Source organism: Convolutriloba macropyga, unplaced genomic scaffold (assembly GCF_964194025.1).
Source record: "Convolutriloba macropyga unplaced genomic scaffold, txConMacr16.3 SCAFFOLD_421, whole genome shotgun sequence".
NCBI lineage: Eukaryota > Metazoa > Xenacoelomorpha > Acoela > Convolutidae > Convolutriloba > Convolutriloba macropyga.
Genome location: NW_027452384.1, coordinates 130,580 through 137,177, shown reverse-complemented (window position 1 = coordinate 137,177; position 6,598 = coordinate 130,580). Strand labels below are relative to the sequence as shown.

The following is a 6,598-nucleotide window of genomic DNA, read 5'->3' as shown; positions in this document are numbered from 1 at the left end:
CTACTACTACTACTACTACTACTACTACTACTACTACTACTACTACTACTACTACTACTACTACTACTACTACTACTACTACTACTACTACTACTACTACTACTACTACTACTACTACTACTACTACTACTACTACTACTACTACTACTACTACTACTACTACTACTACTACTACTACTACTACTACTACTACTACTACTACTACTACTACTACTACTACTACTACTACTACTACTACTACTACTACTACTACTACTACTACTACTACTACTACTACTACTACTACTACTACTACTACTACTACTACTACTACTGCTAGCAAGTCGTATAGAAAAATACATTGAATTTAATACGAAAAAAGGCCTTAAAAATCGAGTTTTAAATTTCATGTGGAAGTTTGTAAACGAGCGATTCGACGAAAATAACATCTGTAGCTGGCATCTATGCTGTGACTGTCAGATCTGCAGAAATGATAGGACAATTTTCTAAGACGACGACTGGGACGAAAATCCCCTCAGTGAAAACTGTGAATCCCCAACAACAACAACTGTAACTACGATTCAATTTCTCTTTAGTTGATAGAAGACATTACTATATTAGTTTCAGAGGAGCGATGGAATTTGGTAACGATTTCACTGATATATTAGGGATAGAAGCGGCCAAAGCGCCGACCAATACGCATCTTGAAAGTATTTTAAATGAAGAAAGGAGGAAGAAACCGAAAAAAGTGAGCAAGCTTCCTGCTCCGAGCCAATTCAAGAAGCCAGATGGAATGGCCAGAGAGCTATTCAATTTGTTACGTGACGGGTCGAGTGGTTCATTACAACACAGTTATAATCAAAGTGGCTCACCGTTGGACAGGTCGCCTTTAGTTCAAACTGATAGTAAGCTGGGGTATAAGGTAACGAAAGCTAAAATGAGTAAATTTCACCCTCGTGCTTGGAAGTTAACTCCTTTCACTATTCCTATGAGAGATGATGGTATCGTGTTCTTTCACTGGAAGCGTGAATGCGACGCAACTAGCGAGTATCAATTTGCGCGTTTCAACAAGCACGTGAATAATCCTTCGTACAGTTCAGTTGAGTATAATCAATATTTAACTGACCCCAATTGGAGCGAGGAGGAAACAGCCCATTTAATAGACCTTTGTAATCAATTTGATACGCGGTTTATTGTAATACAAGATAGATATGACACGGAGAGGTTTAAACATCGATCAATTGAAGATTTGAAGGAGAGATACTATCACATTGTGTCAACGCTTCAACATGTCAGAGCTGGCAATGTTGGTGAAGCACCTAAGCTATACGATGCGACCCACGAAAGACGGCGTAAAGAGCAACTAGAAAAGTTGTGGAATCGAACTCCAGAAGAAGTAAAAGAAGAAGAAAGATTAGTTGAAGCTCTTAAGAGAATTGAAACAAGAAAGCGTGAGCGAGAAAAGAAGGCTCAAGATTTGCAGAAAATTATAAATGCGGTTGATGTTAGACCAAAGGCTCAGACAAATCAAGCAAACAAGAATAAATCTATTAACAAAGAAGCACAGAAAAGACCACAGCAGGTGCCAGCTACTAGTGTTCCGAAAAGTGTATCTGAAATATCTTCAGGAATTAAGTGGCCTGAAGCAAAATCAACAGGAGCTTCCACTCGAAGTCATTATATGAAACTTCCTGCCAATTTGGGCAACAAAAAGTCAAAAGCCATCGAGCAACTTCTCATCGAATATGGTTTGGATGTTTGGCCCAAAGCTGCCTGTGAAGAAATTGTTACTGAATTTAATGAACTAAGAAATGAATTGGCAATTTTGTACGAGTTAAAACAGGTTGATGAAGCTATTGATTTCGAGCTGCAAACATTATCCCATCGTCTCAATTCCTTCAAGAAGTAATCATTGCGTAGACTGTTCCAGGAAACTTATAGATGTGTCTTGCAGGAACTGGTTAAGTGGATGTATTGCGATTTGTGTATTTATATCTGAATGCGAACTCTATCTTCACGAGAAGATCTCAATAGGGCCGAGGCCCACATAAAGACTATTTCAAACTTAAATTCTTTCAACAATGAAATGTCAATGGCAGATTGATGTATTAAATTGATGAGTATGGAACGTCAAATTGTTTAGTAGATAATTTAGACTGTCGATTATAATTTCTCAGCTGTTAGAAGCTTAAAATTTAAGCTTGCAGGCATAGTCAAGGAAATATAAAATGCAACTTCATCAACATTTTTGATAAAAACGGAATAGACTTCGCCGTATTGCATTGCACACGTCGATTTTTTTGTTTGCCAGTTTTGAGCCAGTCCCGAACCCCACCAATACGCCGTTCCCCCACTACGAAATGTTTCCCAGCAATTCACTGATAATATTACATTGACAGGTGAATTTAGCTTCTGATTCTCGTTTACAAACTCAAAACAGTACCCTAAAGATCGAAGCCTTTCATCACCATTGACAAAAAATTGCTGTCGTCAATGATGCAATGATGAGGAAATAGGCTTCGATATTTAGGTTTGTATTTTGGGTTTGTAAACGAGAATCAGAAGCTAAAATCAGCTGTCAAATTATTTAGTTCATTTATAATTTTGATAGAGGTCAATTAAATGAAGCCCCTCCCCTAAAAGGGTAGTCGGTCACCTCGGATGGCAGCAAGTTAATTACTATGTATATTTATAAATTCTGACAGGAGTAAAAAATTAAAGCATCAGAAGCAAAAGATAGACATAATGACAAGCATCGGAATTATAATCAAATGAGATATGGTAAACAGCAATCAAAATATAATGTGTAATGATTTTAAATGTGTAGTTCATTTATAATAGTGTTTTGAAATGATGCAATATGCTGTCAGTTGCTGATCTGACTTTTGCGATACCCAACACGGATTTATACCATAGCCGTTACTCAGTAGTGTATATAAATGCTATTCAAACACTAAAATAAATGTTTCGAAATTTGCTTGCCTTAAGGCCTTTTTAAGAAAAACAAATACAAAAAAACAACTTAACTCTGAACTTTTTATAATTCATATTTTCTCAATTTTAGCTCAAAATATCTATTCGGAAAAAGCTACTTTATAGAATAGCACTTTATATATACACAATTTTCTTATCTAATATATATACAATATATTCTATCTAACAGATATATTCTACTAAAAATTATCACATCTCAATTTCCAGGAAGTCCTAAATTAGAAAACACAAAACCAGCTAGATGTGTTACTAACCAATAACCCAAACATTGTCTTTACGAAGACCAGGAACAATGAATTCAATAAGAGTTTTAAATCTGACCACGACGCTTTTATAACTACCCTACAAATTGAGAAAACAACAACGATTGACACGAAACATAAAAAAAACGCATTTAACAAAGTTGACTGGAAAGACCTGAACTCATACATAGAGAAAAACCCATTTAAGCCCTACTGCTACAGCAGCGTAGATCAATTAGTAATTCAATGGTACAAATGGCTAGACAAAGTTCTTAGCGAAAATGTCCCAAAAACAACAACCCACAGATCAAACTTAGCTCCTTGGGTAAGCAAAGATTCGTCCCACCTTATTAAAATAATGTCAACCTTAAAACGTAAAACATCTAAGAAATCCACCTTGGCGAGATTAATAAAACTGAAGAAAATGGAAAAACGATTAAGAAATTCCTTGAATGAGGACCAAGCAGAATTCGAAAGTAAAGTCTTTCAAGGTAGACGTTTTTCGGATCTTCAAAAATATCTCAAGTCAAGTCATAAAAGTAGTAGATACCCGGAAACAATGAAGTACAAGGATGCACAAACTAATGAAGATAAGAAAAAGTGTGCGTTTTTCAGTGAATTCTTTTCTAAAGTTTTCCTTAAAACCAATCAAATCAAGAAAAACTCCTTCGATAAATATCAGCACAATAAAATTGAAATAGACGAGAGCAAGATCAAAGAAATCCTGTCAAAACTTCAAACAAACAAAGCCTGCGGCCCAGACAGGATAGGAAACACGGTACTAAAAAATCTGCCAGCCTTGTCTAAATCCCTTTTTCTGATTTTCAAAACTGCCTTGAACAAAGGCTTCTTTCCATCCTACTGGAAAATCAGTGAAGTTGTACCAATATTTAAGGATGAGAATCGGGCAATGATTGAACAATACCGCCCTATTAGTCTCTTATGGAGCGTCTCAAAAGTATTAGAAAAACTAATTTTCGACGAACTATATGAAATTGTCAAGACAAAGCTAGAAGAATCACAACACGGATTTAGAAGGCATAGATCAGTAGTCACCCAGATGTTGCTTTTCCTAGACCTGTTGTATAATGAATTCGACGAAAAAGACAACGAAATTTTTGTACTTTACCTTGACTTCAAAAAAGCGTTCGATACAGTTCCTCACGATCTTCTGATTAACAAAGTAGAGAACCTGGGTGTAGTGGGAAATTTTTTAAAGATTGTAGCCAGTTACCTATCAAATAGAAAACAATACGTGAAAGTAAATGACTCGGAATCTGAAACTGTACCAGTAACCAGTGGTGTCCCCCAAGGATCTCTCCTAGGTCCCCTACTTTTCATAATATATATAAACGATCTTCCACAACAAACATCAAAATGCTCTGCGTTTGGATACGCAGATGATTTCAAGCTTGTATCAACAAATCCAGCAAATATACAAAGTGACCTGGAAAAAATCGAAAAATGGTGCCATAACAACAAAATGCAACTCAATGAAAGCAAATGTCACATCCTGCCGATTAAAGTAAACGAAAAAAACTGGCACTCCTTTATACTTAACTCTAAAACTCTCAAATAAAAGCGAGCAAAAAGATCTAGGTATAATTATGGCTACTAAGTTATCATGGAAAGCGAATATAAAGAAACGTTGTAGCAAAGCCTGGAAAGCGTTTTATTTCCTAAAACGAAACATATCAAACCTTGCATCGCAACAACAAAATTCAATGCATATGTCGGCTACGTTATACCAGTCATAAGTTATGCCTCACAAGCATGGTTCACGAATAAGACCGAAAGCAAAGACATCGAGAGCATTCAAAGAAAAGCAACGTCGTGGATAATCAGTAACTGGGAAATAAGTTACAAGCAAAGACTGACCACACTGAAGTTGCTGCCTTTGTCATATTACTTCGAATTGCATGATCTATTAATGCTCATCTCACTGCTTAAAGGATCTTACAATATAAAAATACCCATTAAAACAAACAATAATGAAGGGTTGTTAAGCACACGTCAAAACGAGCTAATAACAATTAATAAAACAAGAACAAGGAAGGCCGATGAAAATTTCTGGAAAAGAACCAGTTATTTACTAAATATAATACGAAAAGTAGGGAACGTCGATCTCGATCAAATTGATAAGAAATATTTAACAAAAATATTCTGGAACTACTTCTTCAAAAGTTATTCGGAAGTCAACTTATTTTCCTGGGCTTTCAACTGCAGCTGTGGACATTGTAACCCGGTGCAGAAGCTCAGCTCAGTCGATATATGAAGGGTGCAAACCCATGTGGAAAGACCCACAGAAGCCTAAACTCTCTCTCTCTCTCTAACATAAAATAAAATATAATATTAGCTGAAAGCAAAAATCACACTAAATATTATTTTTTACCAAAATATCAACTAAAAACGCTAAAAAACCAAAATAATATTTTTACTATAATGTTAACCAAATCATTAAAATTAATCAAAGCATTAATATTTACCAAAACTAACATCTTAATTTTAACCAAAATATTAATATTACAAAATATCAATTTTACTATAATATTAACTAAAACATTCATTGGTATATTAGCGCATATATGGTAGTTCAGGGGATGCTACTTTGTAGATAAGTGTAACTTCTTAAAAGAGTAGTTTTTATTATTGAAATACAAATACTTTTATGATTAAATATTGCTTTATTACGACATATGTAAAGTAAAACTTAATACATCATCATTAAAATAAAGTGGTCTACCAAGTTCATCCTTTATGATAAATTCAAAATATTCAATTCTATTTCTTTTAACATTTGTAGATATATTTTTTGTCATATACCTTGGTGGTTCATTTAGATTAAATGTATATAGTATATACACTATCTTTACCATTATCTTTAATAACAGATATAATATTACAGTGCATATTAATTGCGTTAAATCCTAGTAATGAAGCTATTTTTTGTGTTAAATCCTAGTAATGAAGCTATTGAGTGTTCTAAATCCAAATTAACAGATCCACCAGCATCCATTTTACATTTGATTGTGTTTTTATCAGCTTGTTATAACATTACCATCTGTTTGATTTCTAAGTATATTTGCTATATCAGATAACTCATGAAGCAGGCTGTATTATAATTGTCTTTGAAGCATTAATATTAGTTTCTCCTAATTGATTTTGTAACTGTAAGACTGGGTTAATATAAATCAACTGATTATTATTCTTTGTTATATTAAACAGTGAAATTATAAACAGATAATCTAATTAAACCTTATTTTGTTGTATTAAGTTTAGGTTCACTAAAATGAACTCTTTCCGTTGGTCTTATCATTCTAAATTTAAGTCTTATGTTCTTCTTTAGTCTCAATTAAAAGCATTATGTTTTTTTTGCTTGTTAC

The 6,598-nt window shown here is 34.1% G+C and overlaps 1 pseudogene; it reads left to right on the top strand.

Moving 5' to 3' along the window:
- The first annotated feature begins 336 nt into the window (after window positions 1–336).
- Window positions 337–2,148, top strand: LOC142357438 (DNA methyltransferase 1-associated protein 1 pseudogene; annotated as a pseudogene).
- The last annotated feature ends 4,450 nt before the right edge of the window (window positions 2,149–6,598 follow it).